This window comes from Gorilla gorilla, chromosome X, assembly GCF_029281585.2.
Source record: "Gorilla gorilla gorilla isolate KB3781 chromosome X, NHGRI_mGorGor1-v2.1_pri, whole genome shotgun sequence".
Taxonomy (NCBI): Eukaryota; Metazoa; Chordata; class Mammalia; order Primates; family Hominidae; genus Gorilla; species Gorilla gorilla.
In genome coordinates this window covers 133,126,387-133,152,716 of record NC_073247.2, presented here as the reverse complement: position 1 = coordinate 133,152,716, position 26,330 = coordinate 133,126,387, and the positions used below count along the sequence as shown (strand labels likewise).

At 35.3% G+C, this 26,330-nt stretch overlaps 1 non-coding gene across 1 annotated transcript; it reads left to right on the top strand.

The window, feature by feature from the left end:
* Positions 1 to 23,858: 23,858 nt before the first annotated feature.
* Positions 23,859 to 23,920, top strand: LOC115932521 (U7 small nuclear RNA). The gene has a single exon (XR_004068791.1). It is a non-coding gene; the product is annotated as a U7 small nuclear RNA (small nuclear RNA).
* The last annotated feature ends 2,410 nt before the right edge of the window (positions 23,921 to 26,330 follow it).

Sequence of the window (26,330 nt, the reverse complement as noted above, 5' to 3'; positions counted from 1 at the left end):
TTCCCCTTCTAACTATCTTCCTCCTTAGTCTCTCTAGACCTGAAATGTTTGAGGTACTAGGCTATTATGAAGAAGAAGAAATCTGTGGATAAAGGAATGTGATTAATGACAATGGCATATTTAGCATGTTCAAGGAAGTATATCAGTTTCTCAGTCCTCACAAAAATCCAGTGAGATAAGAATTACTATCCCTATTTTAAAACTGAGTCAGAAAGTCAAATACTGCATGTTCTCACTTATAAGTGGGAACTAAATAATGTGTATACATGGCCAGAAAGTGTGAAATAGTAGACACATGAGACTTGGAAGGGTGGTGGAATGGGAGGTGGTGGGTGATGAGAAATTACTTAATAGTTACAATGTATATTATTTGGATGATTGATACACTAAAAGGTCAGACTTCACCATCACACAATATATCCATGTAACAAAATTGCACTTGTACCCCTTACATTTATACCCACAAAATTAAAATGAGTAAGCTGAGGTACAAGCAAGTTCAACAAATAGTCCATGGCCACATAGCTAACAAGTGGCAGAGGAAGCATTCAAATCCAGGTGGCTTGTTCCAGATCCTATGCTTATAACGTGAAGCTCCCCAAATACTTTCAGTCAATTGCTGAGGGTCAGCCTAAGTGGACAAACAGTAGGTTATTCTATAGGTTTGAAATTGCTTCTTTGGCCAGTGAGAGTAGAAAAATTAAATACCTACAACTTGTTTCTTAGAGAAATTTCCCTTTGAGGTGCTCCGAGCCTTAGAGTAGCCTGATCTGCAGAGGACTCTGTGGATTTCAGGAGTTCATGTAAGACCAGAAAAAACTGTGCCATCTGCACATTTCATATGTCCTGTTGGTTTGTAAAGAAAGTATTTATCCCATTTCCAACCTCCAATCATTATTGCTGTTTGAAGCTTCTGGAGTTTTCTTTGAACAACAACTCAGCACCTAATACTAATTTTTCCTTAAAGTTCTAGAAACTCATTGGCAAATGGACACTTTTTAAAAATGTACCTGTTTGCACTTCAGTATGTATACAGGGCAGATATTAACTCACTTCCCATAAAACATAATATCAACTCAAGGTAAACAAATCACATTTCCCATCCATCAGTTGAGTGCTTTCATTTTGTAGTTTTATCTAAAAACTACTTATTTACTGGACACTCTTATCTATTCTCTGCATGAACTCCCCTTGCAGTAAAGAAAGCTGGGAATTTTGACAGTATTGAAGATTTGGTTTTGATTTGAAACCAACTCAAGGTTTCACTTTGATTTCCTCCTCTTAGATACTAATATTTCATACAAAGCCATAATACCAAATATGTCCTGAGCTGTGAGCACCTCTCTGTATTATGGAAGAAGTAGAAATATCTCCTGAGTAGCCCATCAACAACAAATTAATCTCTGAATTTGTCAAGGGATTTTCTCAGAGCAATAAATGATCTGATAACGATTGGAATTGCTGACACCTAGTCAAAGCAATATAAAAAGGGAATAGCCTATTGACTCTTCTGAGCATTTCACTTTAGAAATAATGCTCATTAGATGCCAAAGGGTAAAATGAAAGCATCATCTTTTACAATTTCCAAATGACAAAAATGCTCTAGTTAGGAGGAACTGAAAGGCCCATTTGCCCACAAATCTCTCCTCCACTGGCATGTCAGGTTTCCTGAATAACCTGCCATTAGCATCTCCTGTAGGAGACCTGCTGAAGGGAGAGAGTCATTTTACTCGTTTAAGAGACTGTATTAACTGAGAAAGTTAGGTATCTCTCTACTGTGCTACTGTTATACACTGTATGTCCTTCTCTCATGACATTCATCTTGCTGCCTTGTGATTGTTTATCTTCGTACTCTCACATTAAATTCTTAGATCCTTGGGGAAAGGGAAAATTAGACTAAATTTCCAGTGCTGAGTACAGTAACCAAAGTCAATGTGTCATATTTGTATACTAAATATTTCATAAATTCATAACCAGATGGAGAAATGAAAAATACATAAATTACAAATTATAATAACAGCAATTTATGTTATTAAGCCATTATCACCCAGAGCCGAAAGCCAGAACGTAAGCTCCCTAAAAAAGAGGTTACAAACTGGTGGCTTTTCAAGTTCCAAGAAGCCCATAGATGAGCTTTATATAACTCATACAGTATGATCCAGAACAGTGTTAAAACAACAACAACAACAACAACTGGTTGAAAGTACTAATAAAACAAACAAGTTACTGTTTAAAATGTCATTGGCTTTTCATGGAAGATTGAACAATGTCACAATATAGAGTCAATATTCCCACGCAGCAATCATCTATTGTTCCCTTTAGATAGGCAGGAGATTTGCTTTTGTTTAAAGTTCCTACTTGACTTATTTCATTCCTTTATGTTAGCTGCCTGAAAAATAGAGCTATTTGAGATTATGTCCTAAGGGAAGATGACACAAGTATATTATCTACGAAAGTTGTAATTGAGAGAAGGGAATAAGTCATTGAATTAGAAGGGCATGAATGAATGGGGATCAAAGTGAGAACTACCACCATTTCATGAGGGCACTGGGTATCTTGCAGAAAGGAGTACCAGTACTAAAGAAAACCTCTGTCTTACTTCATAATTTTTTTAAGAGTCAACCCTGTAAAGAAGGATGCCCACAGGGCCAGGTGTTAAGACATTTTCTTCCTTTATAGATCAAGAAGTAATATACAGTCCAACTTAGAACTTCATACTACAAACACTATTTTCACTGAAGCAAAGGTTTAAGTTAATGTGGAAGCTGAAAATAAGTGGATAAAGTGGCTCAGATAGTGTTTGCCCAGTTAAAGAGCCAATCAGTAATTTATTTTCATCAACCTTGGAATATAATTTTGCTTTCTTCAATTCACATGCAAATGCACTTTCTCAAGTGCAAAAAAAAAAGACGCACAAAGAAAGAATTCAAACATTATTTATCTGAAGACTAGGGTTATAACATGCCAAGTAAATTTTTTATAAAGTTTTTGTTTCAGTTTTTGCACAATAGAACTGCTGTTTCTATTCATCCAGGGCTTTTTTCTTTCTTTCTTTTTTTTTGAGGGAACTGGTGACTGTGATTACAGCAGAATGGCTTCTTCAGTCATATTCAAAATATCAACATTTTCTTTTAAAACATCATTGGCAAATGTAAAGTGCTTCTATAACAGAATGTAATTTTATAAACCCAAGTATTTGTCAGAAACAACAGGCACTATGGGAACTATTTCTACTTATTGTTTTCAGGTCTTTTGGGCATAAAACCTCATCAAAAGATGGTGAGCTGAAAAACATTAGAAAGAAAGTAAAGAAATAAAGTTTGCACCAACCAGATTTTGAAATGCTTCCATGTATCATCAAATCCAGTAATATTTCTATTTAAGAATTAAACACACTTCTTCCAATGTGAAATGATTCAATTACTTTTCCCATTACAGGTTGAGTAATCCTTATCTACAAGCCTTTGGACCAGAATTGTCTCAGATTTCGAATTTCTTTCAGATTTTGGAGCATTTGCATTACACTTACAGGTTGAGTCTCTCTAATCTGAAGATCTGAAATCCCAAATGCTCCAATGAGTATTTCCTTTGAGTATCATGTGGGCACTCAAAAAGTTCAAGATTTGACTTTTTGGATTTTGGATGATCAACCTGTACTACCAGTAGCTATAAAAAAACAACAACAAAAAAGAGGTGTGAGTGGATAAAAATGCTTGAGATGAGAAAATAGATATTCATGGGTAGAGAAAATAAATTTAAACTATGAAAATATTAAAATGCGTCCTAAAACCCCCCATTATACACTGTTCTTCTATAAAAAAAATTAAGACATTCCCTAAATCACTGTCTACAAAGCTAGTCCCCACAATTGTATTTTTAGAGCTTGAGTGAAGAAATACTCTCTTTAAAATAAGATTGTGATTTTTGGTTTTAACCTATAAGGTCTTAGTGATTTCAGTAAAGCACATACTAATTGTCATGGTTGAAATAAGAAAGGATATTTCAAAATCCAAAATGTTTAATGATTATTTCCTGTATTATAATAATTTGAGATGTAATATTTATTGAGCATTTATTAGGTACCTTTCTAAATCTTTTACATAAATTAATTTGTGTTGCCACTGTTCTTTATAAGTATTTTCCCTCTCTCTCTGTTTGTGTATATGTATTTGTGAGATATATATTATGAGATAGATATAATTATCCTCATTTTACACATAAGAAAACTGAGGCTCAGAGAGGTAAAGCAGCTAGCCGTAGATCACATCACTAATCAATGTTGAAAATAGCATTTTAATCCACATCTTTCAAACTTCAAAGCTCATCCTCATTCCATTTGACTACACAAACTTACACTATGATAAGCGGCTCTCATATTTTAAATATGCAGGTGCTATTTTCCAAGTATTGAGACTGAATTTCCAGAGTCACTCAATCTTCTTTTTCTTTGTGACTGAGAGATTACTAGAATCTATATAGAACAGAAATAAATATGGATCAAGAGACACTACTGGATTAGTGAGGTGATCTAAGCGAAAGCTATGGTTCATGTCTTGAAGTGCAAGAAAAAAAGAAAAGGACTGAAACTTGGGTCTTTTCAGCAAGCAGAAACTTCTGATAACAGATACATTCTACTGACAATTATCTGGCCAAGCCCCAAAACACTGAATACTGACATTGAGAAATGGTGCGACAAAGATGAATTATTCTTTGTAAAGCCAAAATACCACACTCTGCATAATCATACTGCAGTTTCCTTTTCCCATGCTAGTAGACCTAATCTACTTTGTCTCACCAGAAGAAATAAATGGATGGTGACCCACAGGAATAAGGAATTAAAATTACCTGGGTTAGATGTACCCACAAAGAGAGCTTTGTAAATATAATGATGAGCTATCAAAGCAAATATTTTGATTTCTTCTTTTCTCATCTTATCCTGGAGAATATCAATATCATCCTTCTATCATCTTCTCCATTTTAAGAACTCTTGTAAGAGTTCTCTAGAACTGCATTCCTACAGTTTGGCAAAATGATGTACTATTATGAATACAACCTGTACGGTCTACAGAATTGAGTTCAAATTCCATAATTTGTTTCAGACTTAAGGTCACAGATAACAATTTTTTCACCTTTAAAATGAGCATACTATCTATTTCATAGGAGAGTTATGAGTAGTAGATGAAATAATGGCACGGTTCACATGTATTTCTTTTTTTAGCTTCAAAGACTTTTCTTCAAATTTAAGCTTATGGGGAAGGCCAATATATACAAGAGATAAATGCAGATCTGCTTTTAAAGAAATTTGGGTAGTGAAGGAATAGGGGAGGAAATTTTAAAATCACTATAATTATGTATATAAAGTTTCTAGTACTTGCAATACAGAGCAGAAAACAGGCCAGGTGTGTTGGCTCATGCCTGTAATCTCAGTGCTTTGGGAGGCTGAGGCAGGATAATCACCTGAGGCCAGGAGTTTGAGACCAGTCTGGGCAACATAACAAGACCTTGTCTCTACAAAAAATTTAAAATATTAACCAGGCATGGTGGCATGCACCTGTAGTCCCAGCTACCTGAAAAGCTGAGTTGGGAAGATCTTTTGAGTTCAGTAGTTAGAAGTTGCAGTGAGCTATGTTAACACCACTGGACTCCAGCTCGGGTGACAAAGCGAGACCCTGCCTTTAAAAAAAAAAAAAAAGAAAGAAAAAATAATAATAAATGGCAGCAATTATCACGGTTTGGTCATTCTGCTATAAATTGGCTATTGAAAAACCATAAATTTTGGACCACTGTGAATTAGTTGGAAGCAAAAAACAAACAAACAAGGAAAAAAAACCCACCTTTTTGCCCACTTGCTGCAGAATAACAAGTTTGTTCTGGGAAATATCAACTTCAAATCTAAATTATACAAACCGGAAAATGGTAGTTTACTATTTAACAGAACTATGTTCTAAGTTTAGTATCAGCACCAAAAAAAAAAAAAAAAAAACTTGCCATTAGTGTTGAAGACACTGTAGGCATACTGCAGAGTGCATTGGATCAGTGTTAAAGGACCTAATTCTAGCCTTACTTCTCTTAACTACCTACTATATTCTGAATGTTTGTGTCCTCCCTAAATTTGTATGTTGAATCTTAACTCCCATGGTGATGATATTAAGAGTTGGGGACTTTAGGGGGTGATTAGGTTATGAGGGCTTTTCCCTGACAAATGGAATTAGTGCCTTTATAAAAGAAGCTCTGGGGGAGTTTTTTAGACCCTCCTTTTACCCTCCCAACATGTGAGAACACACAGAAGGCACTATTTATGAGGAATGGTCCCTCACTGGACACTGAATCTTCTGGTGCCTTGACATCGGACTTCCCAGACTCTGAAACTGTGAGCAATAAATTTCTGCTCTTTACAACTTACCCAGTCTACCATATGTTGTTATAGCAGCCTGAACATACTGAGACACTACCCAGTAGAAAATCCTTATAACTCCTAAGTTTACTATTTTTCTTATAGCACAGGGGTCATCACACTCTTTCCGTAAGGGTCTGTGTAGTAAATATTTTATGTATTATTGGCCATAGAATTCTCTGTTGCAACTGCTAAACTCAGCTCTTGATATTGGGGGAACCCACCCCCAATATTTCAGTGTAGGTTCTTTCTATTTTCCGTAAGTGTCGGCCGGCTGAGAAATAAAGAGAGACAGTATAAAGAGAGGAATTTTACAGCTGGGCTGCCAGGGGTGACATCACATATCGGTAGGACCGTGATGCCCGCCTGAGTCTCAGACCAGCAAGTTTTTATTAAGGGTTTCAAAAGGGGAGGGGGTGTAAGAACAGGGAGTAGGTACAAAGATCACATGCACCAAAAGGAATGCATTCCTGGGAGGAGGTCTATAAACGGCCACTCTGGGAATGTCTGTCTTATGCGGTTGAGATAAGGACTGAGATACGCCCTGGTCTCTTGTAGTACTCTCAGGCTTACTAGGGCGGGGAAAAACTCCACCCTGGTAAATTTGTGGTCAGACCGGTTCTCTGCTCTCGAACCCTGTTTTCTGTTATTTAAGATGTTTATCAAGATGCTGAACAGACCCTTATCAGTAGTTCTGCTTTTGCCCTTTGTCCTGTTCCCTCAGAAGCATATGATCTTTGTTAGACCCTTTCTAATAATTCTGCCTTTTGTTTTTTGAAGCATGTGATCTTTGTACCTACTCTCTGTTCTTACACCCGCTCCCCTTTTGAAACCCTTAATAAAACTTGCTGGTCTGAGACTCAGGCAGGCATCACGGTCCTACTGATTTGTGATGTCACCCCCAGTGGCCCAGCTGTAAAATTCCTCTCTTTGTACTATCTCTCTTTATTTCTCAGCCAGCCGACACTTATGGAAAATAGAAAGAACCTACGTTGAAATATTGGGGGCAGGTTCCCCCAGTATCTTGTAGCACAGAAGCATCAATAGACAATACATAAACAAATGGCCATGGCTATGTTCCAATAAACTTTATTTAAAAAAACAGGTGCTGGGCTGGATTTGGCCCACTGGTCATAATTTGCCAAACCCTGCCTAGGAAATAACAAGTTGAACCAGATTATTAAATTCAAACCTGTTTAGGTATAAGGATAATTTTGAAGAGAATTTATAAAATACAGACTTTTGGGGCCCCCTCCCTTTACTGAATGAAAATCCCCAAGGGGAAGGCCTAGGAATCTATAACACTCAAGCTCCTAAAGTAATTTAATTGCGGATCTGCAGACAATGTTTGACAATCACTGAAATAGATGATTTCTAAGGCCTCTTCTAATCCTAATATTCTTTGATGAATAAGGGTTTTCAACCAAGGGATTTGATCAAAGTTTGATATACCTATTAATACAAAATATATTGAAACAATTTGCTACTTTTAATGAGAGGAACTTTGAGAATAATTTAACTTTTGGAAGATATTGTCAGAAGAGTCTGTAAAAGACATGGATATATAATAAACACTAATACTCTAAAAAAAACACTCAGAGGTCCTTGGATTTCATTTTCTTAAGCACTTCTTTTAGAGCAGTGGCTTTTAATTTTTTTGGTTTATTTTGCACTTTGAATGTACCTTTTTATCCAAGCCTAATTTTGTGACATTCATGTATTATTCATTTAGAAAATACTGGTTGAGTTATGCAGATCTTCCAAATATTGACACCTTTCATTTCATAATATCAAAATATCACATTAATATCACCATCACTCACCTGAGAAAATTTTTTTTTAATTATGAATCTGTCACCTCTCAGTGATGGATACAAATTTTCCAAAATCTTAATTTTCACTAGAAAGCACAAATGTTATCATCGTCAACAAATACTCTTTTGCTTTCCTTGATGTGAAAAGCTCACTTTATCTGTCTTTTAAAAATCTGCCAAATACCTAAGTGTAACTAAACATATTTTGACAGTCCTTTAAGGAAAAATGGTGTTCCATAAAAAACTTGGCCAGTTCAACTAGCAATTCAAACAATCACACAAGTGCTTTCTTTTTGACATAATTAAAATACTATGATAGGCAGTAGTACTCTATACATAATTCCCATTTTTTCACACAGAATATTTGCAAATGTGTGCTAAAAATTGACATTTTATGAAATTAATAATTTTGACTACTTCATCAAGGATATTTCTAAGTACAACTTGGACTTTTCCTTGTTATATTCCTGTTTTCAAACTGCAAGTTTTAGGCAATGAAAAATATAATTACTGAAATGTTCTGGTGATACTGCCTCAATTTATGCTGAAGCTCTAGCAGTTTTACCCACCATTAATTTTGCACTATCTGTACAAATGTCAACATAATGAAAAAGACAAAAAAGTCCTGATATTATTGTAAAATAATTTTGATATTACAGACCCCTTAAAGGGTCTCAGGGGCCCTCAGTGGTCAGTGGACTAGTCTCCCAGAAAAATGACTCTAGAGAAGCTTACTTTAAAATATATTCTGTAGAGTACTAGTTTTTTAGTTGCTCCACAATAAATCCCTTATTTTAAACATTCATAATACACATTAATATATTATTGAAAGATCTCAAATTCTTATGGTAAGTAAAGTTCTATAATAAGAAATGTAGAATGATAAATCCCCAAATTTCCTGTATAGAAACACAACTGATTTTTGGCATTTGTCTTATATATTGCAACTTTACTGAATTTGTTTATTAGTTCTAACAGGTGTTTTTTGTAGAATCTTCAGGTTTTTACAAAAAATAACTATGTCATCTGCAAACACAGATAAGTTTACTTCCCCTTTTCACATTTGGGTGTCTTTTTATTTCTTTTTCTTGCCTAACTGCTCTGATTAGGACTTCTACTACTATAGAAGTGGTAAGACTGGACATCTTAGGCTTCTTCCTGATATTCCTAGTATCAGAGGAAAAATTTTGAGTTTTTCACCATTGAGTATGATGTTAGCTACAGGCTCTTCAAATATATCCTTTAATATATTGAGTTCGTTTCCTTCTATTCCTAGTTTGATGAGTGTGTTTTATCATGCAAGTGGGTTGGGTTCTTTTTCACACTGTTTTTCTACATCAATTGAAAAGTACATGTACTTTTTGTCCTTTACTTTGTGGAAGTTGTGTATTACACTGATTGACTGTCATATGATGAATCATCCATGAATTCCAGGACTACATCCTACATAGTATTGATGTGTAATACTTTTAAGGTTCTATTGAATTTAGCTTGCTAACATTTTCATTAATTTATAATTTTTAATTTTTTGTGGGTACATAGTAGGTATATATATATGATATATATACACACATATATATGAGTTACATATGATATTTTGATACAAACATGGACTACATAATAATCACATCATGGAAAATGGGGCATTGATCCCCTTAAGCATTTTTCCTTTGTGTTATTAAAAAATCCAGTTATAGTCTTCTAGTTATTTTAAAATGTTGAAACAAATTATTATTTACTATATTCATCCTGTTATGTGATCAAATACTAGGTCTTATTCATCTTTCTACCTATTTTATTTGTACCCAATAACCATCCCCACCTCTCTCCCAACTCCTACTACACTTTCCAGTCTCTGGTAACCATCTTCTACTTTTCCTCTTCATGAGTTCAATTATTTTGACTTTTAGCTCCCACAAATAAGTGAAAACATGTGATGTTTGTCTTTCTGTGCCTGGCTTATTTCACTTAACATAGTGACCTCCAGTTCCATCTATGTTGTTGCAAATGACAGGATCTCATTCTCTTTTATGGCTGAAGCATACTTCATTGTGTATAAGTACAACATTTTCTTTATCCATCTGTTGATGGACACTTAGGTTGCTTCTAAATCTTGGCTATTGTGAATAGTGCTGCAACAAACATGGGAGTGCAGATATCTCCCATGCAGATATCTTCAATATACTAATTTCCTTTCTTTAGGATATATACTTAATAGTTGGATTGCTGGATCACATAGTAGCTCTATTTTTAGTTTTTTGAGGAATCTTCACACTGTTTTTCATAGTAGTTGTACTAACTTACATTTCCACCAACAGTATATAACAGTTCCCATTTATCCACAACCTTGCCAGCATTTGTTATTGCCTGTCTTTTGGATTCAAGCCATTTTAACTGAGGTGAGATGATACCACATGGTAGTTTTGATTTGCATTTCTGTGATGATCAATGATGCTGAGCATCTTTTCATATGCCTGTTTGCCATTTGTATGTCTTCTTTTGAGAAATGTCTATTCAAATCTCTTGTCCATTTTTGATGGGATTATTAGATTTTTACATTTAGGGTTGTTTAAGTACCTCATATATTCTGGTTATTAATCCCTTGTCGGATGCATAACTTTCAAATTTTTCTCTCATTCTGTGGGTTGTCTCTTCACTCTGTTGTTTCCTTTGCTGTGCAGAAGGTTTTTAACTTGATGTGATCCCATTTGACCATTTTTGCTTTGGATGCCTATGCTTGTAGGTATTGCTCAAGAAATTTTCAGCCAGACCAATGACCTGGAGAGTTTTTCCAAAGTTTTCTTGTAGTAAGCTTATAGCTTGGAGTCTTAGATTTAAGAATTTAATTCATTTTGATTTTATTTTTGTATATGGCAAGAGATAGAGGTCTAGATTCATTATTATGAATATGGATTTCCAGTTTCCCCAGCACCATTCATTGAAGACACTGTCTCTTTTCCCCAGTGCATGTTCTTGAACCTTTGTCAAAAATGAGTTCACTGTAGGTGTGTGGATTTGTTTCTGGGTTCTCTATTCTGTTCTGTTGTTTGTTTTAAAGCCAGTACCATGCTGTTTTGGTTACTATACCTCTGTAGTATAATTGTTGTTGTTGTTGTTGTTGTGTTTTTTTGTGTGTTTTTGTTTTTGTTCTTTTGAGATGGAGTCTCACTCTGTCACCCAGGCTGGAGTGCAGTGGCACAGTCTCGGCTCACTGCAACCTCTGCCTCTGGGTTCAAGTACTTCTCCTGCCTCAGCCTCCTGAGTAGCTGGGATTACAGGCACATGCCACCACGCCCGGCTAATTTTTGTATTTTTAGTAGATTTTCACCATGTTGGCCAGGCCAGTCTTGAACTTCTGACTTCATGTGATCCACCTGCCTCAGCCTCTCAAAGTGCTGAGATTACAGGTGTGAGCTACTGCGCCTGGCCTCTGTAGTATAATTTGAAGTCAGATAATATAATTCCTCCAGTTCTGTACTTTTTGCTTAGAATAGCTCTGGCTATTCTGGGTTTTTTGTCGTTCCATATAAATTTTAGGATGGTTCTTTTCTATTTCTGTGAAGGATGTCATTGGTATTCTAATAGGAGCATATTGTTCAATTTCCACGTGTTTGTATAGTTTTCAAATTTATTTTCTTATTGATTTCTAGTTTTATTCCATTGTGGCCAGAGAAGATGCTTCAGATAATTTCCATTTTGTAATGCTTTCAGACTCATTTTGTTACGTAACATATGGTCTATCATTGGGAATGGTCTATGGGCTGAGTAAAAGAATGTGTATTCTAAGCCTTTGGATGAAATGCTCTGTAAATATCTATCACGTCCATTTGGTCTAAAGTGAAGAATAAGTCCAATGTTTCTTTGTTGATTTTGTATCTAAAAGATCTGTCCAATGCTGAATGTAGGGTGTTGAATTCTCCAACTATTATTGGACTGGAATCCATCCCTCTCTTTAGCTCTCATGATATCTGCTTTATATATCTGGGCACTCCAATGTTGGGTGCATATATATTTGCAGTCATTACATCATCTTGTGGAATTAACCCCTTTTTCATTATATAATGACCTTCCATGTCTCTTCTTACATTTTTCGCCTTAAAATCTATTTTGTCTTGTATAAGTATAGCTACTCCTGCTCTGTTTGGGTTTCCATTGTGATTGAATATCTTTTTCCATCCCTGTATTTTCAGTGCATGTGTATCTTTATAGGTGAAGTGTGATTCTTGTAAATAACAGATCATTGAGTACTGTTTCCTTCGTCCATTTAGCCACGCTATGTCTTTTTATTGAAGAGTTTAGTTCATTTACATTCAATGTTATTATTGATAAGTAGGTACTTACTCTTGCCACTTGTTATTTGTTTTCTGTTTTTTTTTTTTTCTGAGACTCTTCTCCTTTCCTTCCTTTTAAAAGCGAAGGTTACTTTCTCTGGTGGTATAATTTTTTTCTTTTCATTTTTTGTGCATCTGCTGTATATTTTTCAATATGAGGTTACCATGAGGCTTGCAAATACTATGTTACAACCCATTATTTTTAAATGATGGCAACTTAACACTGATTGCACAAACAATAAACACACAAAAAAGCTAATGAAACTCTGTACTTCATCTCCCAGCTTTTTAACTTTTTGTTGTTTCTCTTAATGTCTTATTGTACAGTCTATGTCTTGAAAAAGTTGTTATTTTGCTATTATTTCTGTTGGTATATCATTTAGTCTTTCTACTTAAGAGTAGTTTACACACCACAGTTACAGTGTTATAATATTCTGTGTTTTTCTGTGTGGTTACTATTATCAGTGAGTTCTGTATCTCCAGATGGTTTCTTCTTGTTCATTAACATCCCTTTCTCTAGGATTAAAGAACTCCTGTTAGCTTTTCTTGAAGGACAGATCTGATGTTGATGTAATCCCTAAGCTTTAGTTTGTCTGGGAAAGGCTTTCTTTCCTCTTCTTGCTTATAGGACATTTTCACCAGATATACTATTTTGATAAAAGTATTTTTCCCTCAGCACTTTAAATATGTCATGCCACTCTCTCATGGCCTGTGAAGTTTTCAGTAAAAAGTCAATTGCAAGACATATTGGACCTCTGCTGCATGTTATTTGTTTTTTATTCTATTGCTGCTTTTGTATCCTTTGTTTATCCTTGACTTTTGGCAGTTTAATCATTAAATGCCTTAGGTAGTCTTCTTTGGGTTCAATCTGCTTAGGGGTCTAAAACCTTCTTATACTTGAATGTTGATCAATTTCTCTAGGTTTGGGAAGTTCTCTGATATTATCCCTTTGAATAAACTTTCTATCCCTATCTTTTTCTCTATCTTTTCTCTCAGGCCAATAACTCTTGGATTTGCCCTTTTGAGTCTATTTTCTAGATCTTGCAGACATGCTTCATTCTTTTTATTATTTTTTCTTTTGTCTCCTCTGACCGTGTATTTTCAAATGGTCTGTATTTAAGCTCAGTAATTCTTTCTTCTGTTGGATCAATTCTGCTGTTAAAGACTAATGCATCCTTCAGTATGTCAGTTGCACTGTCATCTTCAGAATTTCTGCTAGATTTTTTTTATTTATTTCAATCTCTTTGTTAAATTTGTCTAATGGAATTTTGAATTCCTTCTCCGTGTTATCTAGAATATCTTTGAGTTTCCACAACACGGTGATTTTGAATTCTCTGTCTGAAAGGTCACATATCTGCCTTTCTCCAGGATTGTTTCCAGTTTTTAATTTAGTTTGTTTGTTGAGAACATATTTTTCTGGATGATCTTGATGCTTATAGGTATTCATCACTGATATTCATCAGTATCTGGGCGTTTAAGAGCTAGGTATTTAATGTAGTCATTGCAGTCTGGGCTTATTTGTGCCTGTCCTTCTTGAGAAGGCTTTCCAGATAGTTAAAGGGACTTGGAGCCAAAACCCAGTGATGCTGTGGTTTTTGCAGACTCATAGAAGTACGACTTTGGTGGTCATGGATAAGATCTGGACGAATTATCTGGATTACCAGGCAGAGACTCTTGTTTTTTTCCCCTACATTCTCCACAGAAAACTGAGTCTCTCTGTGTTGAGCCTCCTGAAACTGGGGGTGCGTTGATGCAAGCACCCTTTTGGCCACCACCACTGGGACTCCAGTAGGCCAGAACTGAAGTCAGAATAGCACTGGATCTCACTCAAGGCCCACTGTAACCACTACCTGGCTACCACTTATTTTCGCCCAAGGCCCTGGAGCTCTATGACTAGCAGGCAGTGAAGCCAGCCAGGTTTGTGTCCTTCCCTTCAGGGTGGTGAATTTACCAAGACCCTGGGTGGGTCCAGAGATACTGTCTAGGAACCAGGAATTAGAGTAAAAAAACCCTAGAAATTTACCTGCTGTTCTGTTCTACTGTTACTAAGCTAGCACTCAAACCACAGTACAAAAGTTCTTCCCATTCTTTCCTTTCTACAGGCAGAGGAGCCTCTCCCTGTGGCCACCACTACCACCGACCACATGGGGTTCTGCCAGGCCACTGATGATGTTCACCTTAAAACCCAAGGGCTCTTCCGACAACTTATGATGAATGCTGCCAGGACTGGGACTCACCCTTCAGGGCAGTAGACTCCCCTCTGGCCAAGGGAGGGGTCCACAAATGCTGTTCGATAGCCCAGGCCTGAGAGTTTGCTAATATTTTGTTAAGGATTCTTATGTCAACATTCATCAGGGATGCCTGTAGTCTCAGGTACTCTAGAGGCTCAGGTGGGAGGATTGCTTGAGCCTGGGACACAGAGGTTGCAATGAGTTGAGATCACACCTCTACACTCCAGTCTAGATGACAGAGTGAGACACTGTCTCAAAAAAAAAATTATATATATATATATATATATATATATAAATCAGGTATATTGGTCCGTAGTTTTCTTTTCCTGTACATAGTATCTTTACACCTGGTAAAATTTGTCAAAATACATTTGTTCAGGATTATGGAAATGAAACAAAGGTTTGCATTGATCAGAGATAATTTATTCCAGAAAAAAAGAATTTAAGTAAGAACAAAATTTTTGGCATTTAACTTGCTCTATTCCCACCCTCCCCTTTCTCAGCTCTGTAGCACCCTTGAAAATCAACATCCTGCAGTCATTGTGAAAAGCAGCAGATTGGTATCTAATGGAGTAAGAATAGTGTTGGAGCTATTTCAAAGCTCCATTTCCTCAGAATTTATCATTATTTATGATTCTTGGGGTTTCTTGGAAGACCTCATTCTGAGAAGCTATCTTTCTTGGACCTTACTCACAGCTTACCCAATAAGAACAACTTTTCCCTGGAAGCACTGGTAAAAAATAATAGTAGTAATGGTTTAATATCACAGCTGCATGGGGAAGAGGACAAGAATTGATGTGAACAACAGAGCTTAAAAGGAAAAGCTCGGGAAGATTTCATAGGCAGCTTATTCTTTGGAATCTAGAAAGCCATATACCTGTGTGGAATTGTTCTCAAGCTCAAAAAAAGAATGAGAAGGCCCTAAACACACACCACTGGCTAATCCTGAGGCTCTGTAGAAACAGAAAATAAAATACTAAGGCAAAGAAGTAAACTGCCTGTCTTTAAGATATGCCATAACAACACAGAACCCCTAAGAAAAGAAAATGACACTTAATGGCTGCAGGCAAGGAAATTTCTGGCCAACATAGGTGATGACAAAGCTAATAGAGCAGAGACTTCAGTGGCCATGCAAGACAAAGAATACAAACATCATAGAATTATTTTCGAAAAGTCAGCAAACCAGCAACAACAAATAACAACAATCTTGAAGAGGGGAAAAATTTGGTTTCCATAGTTTCCAAGCTATACTATACCCAATGGCCAGTTTTCAGTAAAAGCTTATGAGGTATATGAAAAAAAAGGTATGGTCCATACATGGATTAAAAAAAATGGTTAACATAAACTGTTCCTGAGGAAGACATAACATTGAACTTAATAGACAATGAATTTAAATCAGCTGTTTAAAAATTGCTCAAAGAATTATGGATAACCACGCCGAAAGAAGCAAAGAAGGTATAAAAATGTATCACCAAACAGACAATATCAGTAAAGATACAGAAATTATTTTAAAGACTCAAATAGACATTCTGAAGTTTAAATTGTGCTAAATAAATTACTAGTGAGTCTTGATAGCAGAATTGAGCCAGAAAAAGAATACATCAGTAAACCTTAAGACAGGTCAATTAAGATTATTGAATCTGAGAAACGGAAAGATTTCAAAATGAAGAAAATTGAACGGAGCCTAAGAGTCCCTTGAGATACCACCAAGCATACCAACATAGGCATAATGTGAGTCTCAGTAGGAGAGGAAAGATATATTAGGGCAGAATGTATATTTGAATAAATAATGGCTAAAATATTTCTAAAGTTGATGAAATATATGAATCTACTCATATAAGAAGCTCAATAAACACCAAGTAAGATGAATCCGAAGAGATACTCACAGACACACATTATAATCAAACTAGAAAGACAAAGAGAGAACCTTGAAAGCAGCAAGAGAGGAGTGAATCATTGTATACAAGGAATCCTCACTAATACTAACAGCTGATTTATCATTAGAAACCATGCAGGACACAAGGTGGGAATATGACAATTTCAGTGTATTAAAGCAGTGGCCCCCTAAATTTTTGGCACCAGGGATTGGTTTTGTGAAAGATAATTGTTCCACAGACAGGGTTGCAGGTATGGTTTTGGGATGAAACTGTTCCACCTCACATCATCAGGCATTAGTTAGATTCTCACAAGGAGTAAGCAACCTAGATCCCTCACATGCACAGTTCACAATAGAGTTAGATTCTCCTATGAGAATCTAATGCCACCACTGATCTGACTGAAGGCAGAGCTTAGGTAGTAATGCTCACTCACCTGTCACTCACCTCCTGCTGAGTAGCCTGGTCTCTAATAGGCCACAGACCGGCACTACCAGCGTGTGGCCCGGGGGTTGGGGACCTCTGTTTTAAAGAAAAAGACCAAGAATTCTATGCGCAGGAAAATGATCCTTCAAAAATGAAAGACAAATTAAGACATTCTCAAATAAAAGCTAAGATGATTCATCACTAGCAGACTTAATTTATGAGAAATACAAACAGGCGTGCTTCAGGCTAAAATTTAAACACACTAGGCACTACCTTGAATCCACATTGAAGAATTAAGAAAACCACATTCCATGGCATAGGTAACATATATGACCTATAGGTTAAATTACATAGGTAATATTCCACGGTCACTACATGTGTAAATATAAAAGACAGAATAAATATGTTTCTTGGTTTATAACTATTATCTTCTAGTAAAATGGAGCTACACAGAAGCAAAGCTTTGTATACAAGTGAAATTTTATTATTATTAATCTGAGATAGATTGTTATAAATTTAGATGTTAACTATAACCCCCCAAAGAAGCCACTAAGAAAATAACTCAAAATCATAGCAAAATAAATGACAAAGCAATTATGTGATGGTTGTTTTTATCTGTCTCTTTGACTGGGCCATAGTGCACCCAGATATTTGGTCAAACATTACTCTGGCTATTCATGTTGAGTATTTTTGTACGACATTACTTTTCAATTTGGTAGGCTATGTAAAGCAGATTTCCCTGCCTAAAGTGGGTAGGCCTCATCCAACATGTTGAAAGCCTAAACAGGACAAAAAGGCTGATTCTTTTCCAAGTAAGAGATAATTCTTCCTGTTTGACAGCCTTCAGAATGGGACATCAGTCTTTTTCCTGCCTTTGGGCTTGAACTGAAACGTCAGCTCTTTCTGGGTCTCGAATCTTCCAGTCTTCAAACCAGGACCACACTATCAGCAATCCTAGATCTCCAGTTTTCTGACTCATCCTGAAAATCTTGGGATTAGCCTTCATAATCATATGAACAATTATTTACAATAAATCCCTTTATATATATGTAAAAATACATTAAAAATATATGTCTTCTTATATATACACATACACAAACACATCATATTGGATCTGTTTCTCTGGAGAACCCTAACTAATATAAATTAAAGCGGTACTTCAGAAAATGTCTATTTAACCCAAAGAAGGCAATAAGGGAAAAATAGATGAACAAAAAATAAATAAATAAGACATGTAGAAAACAAAGAATAAATGGAAGATGCAATTCCTACTTTATCAGTAATTACATTCAATGTAAATTTATTAAACACTCCAAGCAAAGAACAGATTGGCAAAATGAAACTAAATTTTTTAAAAAACAAAAACATGATATAACAATATGCTTTCTGGAATAGACACACTCTAGATGAAAGACACAAATAAGTTAAGTGTAAAAGCATGGAAAAGATAACATGTAAACAATAACAAAAAAAAACACCAGAATATTAAAAGGAGGACTACATGAAGAATATATAACAATTATAAATATATAGCACTTAACAAAAGAGTCCTAAAATTTATGATGGAAAACTGACATAATTGAAGAGAGAAAGAGAAAAATCAACAGTAATTGTTGGAGACTTCAGCACTACATTTTAATACTAAATAGAGCTGTCAGGAAGAAGATTAACAAAGAAATAGAAGACTTGAACAACAACATAAACTAACTAGGCCTACCAAACATCTATAGAAGGACTCTATCTCACAACAGAAGTGTACACATTATTTATAGGTCTATCTTGAAAACTGTTTTATGTATGCTTGAGAAGAATGTAATTATCTATATTAAAAAAGAAAAAACAACCCTCAAATCAATAACCTAACCCTTCCACCTTAAAAACTAGAAAAAGAAGGGCATACTAAATATAAAGCTTGCAGAATAAGGAAAATAATAAAAATTAGAGCAGAGATAAATGAAATAAAAATTAGAAAAAATAATTCTTAGAATAAATATTGACAAATCGTTAACTAGATTGAGCAAATAATAGGTTAAAAAATTAGTAGATAGTGACAAATCTTTGGCTTGACTCAACAACAAAAGGCTAGACTGAACAGCAATAAAAATGGGGCACTATTATCTACTGTACAGAAGTTAAAAAGATCACAAGGGAGTATTATGAGCAATTATATGCAAACAAATTAGATAATCTGGATGAAAAGGAAAAATTCTAGAAAGACACAAAGTATTGAAACTGATTCAAAAAGAAAGAGAAAATCTAAGTAGACCAATGACAACTAAAGAGATTAAATTAGTAACCAAAAAGTTTTCCACAAAGGAAAACCTACAACCAGATGTCTTCCCTGGTAAATGCTAACAACTGTTTAAAAAGTAATTCACACCATTCCTTTACAAATTCTTCCAAAATATAAGAGGAGGAAACATTTTACAACTCAACCTATGAGGCTACACTTACCCTAATACCAACACCAGAAAAAAAAAAAGAAAAGAAAAACAATTTCTACTGACGAATATTTCCATTAACATAGACTCAAAAGTCCTAAACAAAACATTAGCAAATCAAATTAACCCATACAGTAAAAAAATTGTACTTCATGATGAAGTGGGATTTATTCCAGGAGTTCCAAGTTCTATTAATGTAAAATTTATCAATGTAATATATTATATTAATAGAATAAAGGACAAAATCTACATGATATATCAATAGATATAGATACAGCATTGCACAAAACCCAACACCATTTCATAATAAAAAAATACTGAAGAAACTAGGTATAGAAAGGAACTTTCTCAATCTGCTAAATGGCATCCATAAAAAATTGCAGCTACCATCATACTTAATAGTGCAAGACTGAAACCTTTCCCTCCAATATTAAGAACAAAACAATCATGTCTATTCTTGCTACTTCTATTCTACATTGTATGAAAAGTTCTAATTTACACCAACATAGGCAAGAAAAAGTAAAAAAATAAATAATAGAGATCTTTCACCTCCCCGATTAGCTGTATTCCTAGGGTATGTGTGTGTGTGTGTGTGCATGTGTGTGTGTGTCTATTGTGAACGGGACTGTATTCTTGATTTGGCTTTCAATTTGGATGTCACTGATGTGTAGAAATGTGACTAATTTAACCAAAACAGCATGGTAATGGTACCAAAACAAACACATAGAACAATGGAACAGAATAGAGACCTCAGAAACAAGACCACATATCTACAACCATCTGATCTTTGACAAAGCTGACAAAAGCAATGGGGAAAGGATTTCCTATTTAATAAATGGTACTGGGAAAACTGGCTAGCCATATGCAGAAAATTGAAACTGGACCTTTCCCCTATACCTTAAACAAAAATTAACTCAAGATGGATTAAAGACATAAATGTAAAACCCCAAAGGATAAAAACCCTAGAAGAGGGTATCGAGGCAATACCATTCAAGACATAGGCACAGGAAACAAAAGCAAAAATGGACAAATGTGACCTAATTAAACTGAAGAGCTTCTGCACACCAAAAGAAACTACCATCAGAGTGAATGGACAACCTACGGAATGAATGAAAATTTTTGCAATCTCTATCTGACAAAGGTCTAATATCCAGAACCTACGAGGAACTCACACAAATTTATAACAAAAATCAAATGACTCAATCAAAAAGTGGGCAAAAGACATGAACAGACACTTCTCAAAAGAAGACATTTATGCGGCCAACAAACATATGAAAAAAAACCCAACATCACTGGTCATTAGAGAAATGCAAATCAAAGCCACAATGAGATACCATCTCATGCCAGTCAGAATGGACATGGAATCAACCCAAATGCTCATCAACGATAGACTGGATAAAAAAAATGTGGTACATACGCACCATGGAAATACTATGCAGCCATAAAAAGGAACAAGATCATGTCCTTTGCAGGAACATGGATGAAGCTGGAAGCCATTATCCTTAGCAAACTAACACAGGAACACAAAACCAAACACCGCATGTTCTCACACATAAGTGGGGGCTGAACAATGAGAACACATGGACACAGGGAGGGAAACAACACAGACCAGGGCCTATGGGGGTCAAGGGGAGGGAGAACATCAGGATAAATAGCTAATGCATGCTGAGCTTAACACCTAGGTGATGGGTCGATAGGTGCAGCAAACCACCATGGCACACATTAACCTGTGTAACAAACCTGCACGTTTTGTACATGTATCCCGGAAATTAAAATAAAATTTTTCTAAAAAAAGAAATGTGACTAATTTTTGCACATTGATTTTGTATGCTGAATCTTTGCTGAAGATGTTTATCAAAAACCAGAAGCCTTTGTGTAGAGACTATGGGGTTTACTGGGCATATAATCATATTGTCTGCAAAGAGAGATAGCCTGACTTCCTCTCTTCCTATTTGGATGCCTTCCATTTATTTCTCTTTCCCAATTACCCTGGCTAGGATCTCCAGTACTATGTTGAATAGGAGTGGTGAGAATGTGCATCCTTGTCTTATTCCAGTTCTCAATGGAAAAGTTTCCAGCTTTTGCCCATTCAAAATTACGTTGCCTATGGATTTGTCATGCATTGTTTTTATTATTTTGAGGTATGTTCCTTTGATGACTAGTTTGTTGGGGGCTTTTAACATGAAGGAATATTGAATTTTATCAAAAGCCTTTTCTGTGTCAATTCAGATGATCGTGTGGTTTTTGTTTTTTGTTCTGTTTATTTGATGAATCACATTTATTGATTTGCAGATGTAAAACAAATATTGCATCCCAGGAATAAAGCCTACATGATCATGGTAGATTAGCTTTTTGATGTGCTGTTGGATTTGCTTTTGTGTTTTTTTTTAAGATGTTTGCATCAATGTACTTCAAAGATATTGGACTAAATTACAAACTACTGGTGAAAGAAATCACAAACAATAGAAACAAGTGGACAAACATTCCGTGCTAATAGATAGAAAGAATCAATATTGTTAAAATGGCCACACTGCTCAAAATAATTTACAGATTCAATGCTATCTGTATCAAACTACTAATGACATTTTTCACAGAATTAGAAAAAAAACTACTCTAAAATTCTTATGGAACCAAAAAAGAGACAGAATAGCCAAGGCAATCCTATGCAAAAAGAACAGTCAGAAGCATCAGACTACCTGACTTCAAACTATACTACAAGGCTACAGTAACCAAAACAGCATGGTACTGGTACAAATAAAAGACACATGGACCAATGGAACAGAGTAGAGCACCCATAAAGAAAGCTGCACACCTATAAACATCGAATCTTTGACAAAGTCAACAGTAACAAGAAATGGAGAAAGGGCACCCTGTTCAATAAATGTGCTGGGATAACTCACTAGCCATATGCAGAATATTGAAACGTGACTCCTCCATTACACCACATAAAAAAATCAGCTCAAGATGGATTAATGATTTAAATGTAAAAACTAAAACTCTAAAAACCCTAGGAAACAAGCCTAGGAAATACCATTTGGTACATAAGCCCTGGAAATGATTTCATTGAAAAAACTCCAAAAGCAATTGGAACAAAAACAAAAATTGACAAGTGGGACCTCATTAAACTACAGAGCTTCAGTACAGCTAAAGAAACTATCAACAGAATAAAAAGACAGCCTATAGAATGAGACAAAATATTTGCAAACTGTGCATCTGTCAAAGATCTAATATCAAGCATCTATTAGGAATGCAAACAAATTAACAAGCAAAATACAAACATCCCCATTTAAAAATGGGCATAGGACATGAACAGGCACTTTTCAAAAGAAGACATACACATAGCCAACAAGCATATGAAGAAATTCTCAATATCACTAATCATTAGAGAAATGCAAATCAAAACCACAAAGACATACTATCTCACACCAGTCAGAATGGCTATTATTAAAATGTCAAAAAATTACAGATGCTCATGAAGTTGCAAAGAAAGGGGAATGATTATATATTGCTGGTGGGAATGTAAATTAGTTTAGGCATTGTGTACAGAAGTTTGAAAATTTCTAAAAGAACTTAAAACGGAACTACAATTCAACCCAACAATCCCATTACTGGGTATATATCCAAATGAATATACATTGTTCTACCATAAAGACACATGCACTTGTATGTTAATAACAGCACTATTCACAATAGAAAACAGATGGAATCAACCTAGATGTCCATCAACGAGTGTATATGTACACCATGGAACACTATGCAGCCATAAAACAAAGTGAAATCATGCCCTTTGCAGCAAGAATGGAGCTGGAGACCATTTTATACTAAGCAAATTAACACAGAAACAGAAATCCAAACACCGCATGTTCTCACTTATAAGTGGGAGCTAAACCTTTTATACACATGGACACAAAGAAGGGAACTACAGACACTGGGGCCTAGTTATGGGTGGATAGTGGAATGAGGGTGAAACCCCGTTTCTACTAAAAATACAAAAATTAGCTGGGCATGGTGGCACGTACCTGTAGTCCCAGCTACTTGGGAGGCTGAGGCAGGAGAATCGCTTAAACCCAGGAGATGGAGGTTGCAGTAAGCTGAGATTGTGCCACTGCACTCCAGCCTGGCGACAGAGCAACTCTCTGTCTCAAAAAAAAAAAAAAAAAAAAAGAGTTGGAAAGAAAATAAAGAATGGTATTGAAAACCAAAAAAATAAAAATAAAATTAAAAATAGGTATAGAAATTAGAAAGGAAGAAATAAAACTATCTGTATTTGTACATGATGTAATCTCTTATCAGGAAAATCTTAGGGAATTCACAAGGAAGCTATTAGAATTAATAATATACAAGTTCACATGTTACAACTCCTTTAAAATTTGTCTAGCTGGTTTTCAGGATTTTATCAGAAAACTCATGAAAATGCACACATGCACATACACACACAAGTTTACCAAAATTTCATAATACAAAAGCAAAATACAATAGTAAATTTTATTTTCATACACTAGAAAATAACATTCTGAAAAGAAAATTAAGAACACAATTTCATTTACAATAGCATCAAAAGGAACAAAATACTTAGGAATATGTTAAAGGAATTGTAAAATATATACTGAATATTACAAAATATAGTAAAAAGAAAAAAGAACACCTGTACAAATGGAAAGACATCTACTGTTCATAAATTGGAAGATTGGCAACATTGATAAAATGACAATGCTCCTTAAGTGATCTATGGATTAAATTAAATCCCTACGAGGGGTGAGGGAGAGAAAATAACTGGGGAGAGTGCTGATAAGTACAAGGGTTCATTTTCGTGCTAAAGAAAAGTGTTCCAGAATTAAAACTATGCAGTTATTTTTAAAACCACTAAATTATAAATTTTAAAAGGGTAAATTTTATGCTGTGAATTATATCTTTAAAAAGAAATAAATACTAATATTTGAGACATATACACATGGCGAATACATGTTCAAACTACTTTTACTGAATTCAAAAATTGTTTTCCAACAGCCATATTTTATCAATAGCTCACATTTACTTTGTGATTAACTTATTCAACACTCATCTTCACTCCCCAACCTCCTCTACCATTACCAAAAACATTACTATCAGATCAGTTCAGTGTACACATGTGGAGGCAATTTGATTATTCTAGCCCAAGATATTTATGTTGAACTAACAGATGTATTTTCCTTCCTATGAAACGTAGGCAACTAGAAACATGAGTGAGAAATGAAAGTGTAAATTCGGATTGTTTAGAAGACAAAATTAACATTATCTGTAACTGAGAGTGGCTCAATGTTCACCAAACCCATTTTTTCCCACCCTGGGCATAAGAACTATATTTCTCAATCCCTCTGGGTGAAGCCATTTAATTAGTTGTGACCAGTAAAAGGTATATAAAAATAATATATGACATGTCCAGGCCTGGTTGTTACAATGTTTTAAGTAATCCTCCATGTTCTTTCATCATTCTCACTCACAGATAGATGTAAAGAATAGAGCAACTACCCCAAGGCCCTAGGGAATGTTGGAGCCACTAGAAGGAAAGAATCATGCTTCCTGAGTCATGCAAATGAGTCACCCAAGCTTGAATTTCCAAATTGGATGCTTCATCAATGAGTAATAAACTCTTAACAGGTTAAAGAACTGAGGTTTGGCAATTACAATTCACTATTGTTAAGTTACTGTGATTAAATACATGATTTCTCTCAAAAACTATATGAGGAGGTCAGGGGCCTCTCTAAAGTCACTGATCAACCTGCAAGAAGCTTTAAAATGCATGAATGAAAAATAAATATAGGATAGGCATGGGGGCTCATGGCTGTAATCCCAGTACTTTGGGAGGCCAAAGTGGTCAGCTCATTTGAGCCCAGAAGTTTGAAACCAGCCTGGAAAACATAGTGAGACCCTGTTTCTATAAATAATTATAAAAATTAGCTGGGCATGGTGGTGCGTGCCTGTGGTCCCAGCTACTTGGGAAGCCGAGGTAGAAGGATCTCTTGAACCCAGGAGGCACACATTGCAGTGAGCCGAGATGATGCCACTTTACTCCAGCCTGAACAACAGAGCAAGACTCTGTCTCAAAAATAAATAAACATGTATATACTTATATATAAACATTTATATGCTTATATATCTATATGTCACAAACACATAAATATATATTATATAAACCTATATAAATATATATATGTAAAATACTTTTAACCCTGCCAAAGTGTCCAACATTGTTAGCTGATCTTTTTCTACTTATGCTGGGGAAATAAGCCAGTACTGAATTTGGCAGGGATTAGCAAAAACAAATTCAAGCTTATTAAGTAAGATACTTAATTTTCATCTAAGTGTTCATGTTCCTATAAAATTTTGATATTTATGCTTATTATCTTCAGATCTCATTTTATGCAAAAAATTTAGGTCAAAGAGAAAAATATACCAGAGTTTATACTCAATTATAGTTACTCAGATCTGGAGAAGATCTGGTACACAGAGAGGCATAGCTAAGCTTCCCAGTTCACTCATGCACTCTACAGGTATGGATCATTAAGTGAAAAAAGCCTAGATGTATAAGCAAAGTGGTGTTATAGGAGAATTATGGGTTTGCTAGCCTGATGGAGGGAAAGCACTCTTAAAAAACAATTTGAATGTTTTTATAGCAATCAACATAGGAGGTAGGACCTTGATTAAAAATATAGCAGTAGAATACAGAATAAGTAGCGGGCCTAAGAAATGGCAGAATTCATGGACTAGATAAATATCATAAAATAACAATCTACATTATTTCCAGTAGTCCCACATGGAGACTGGAAGAATGATAAATAG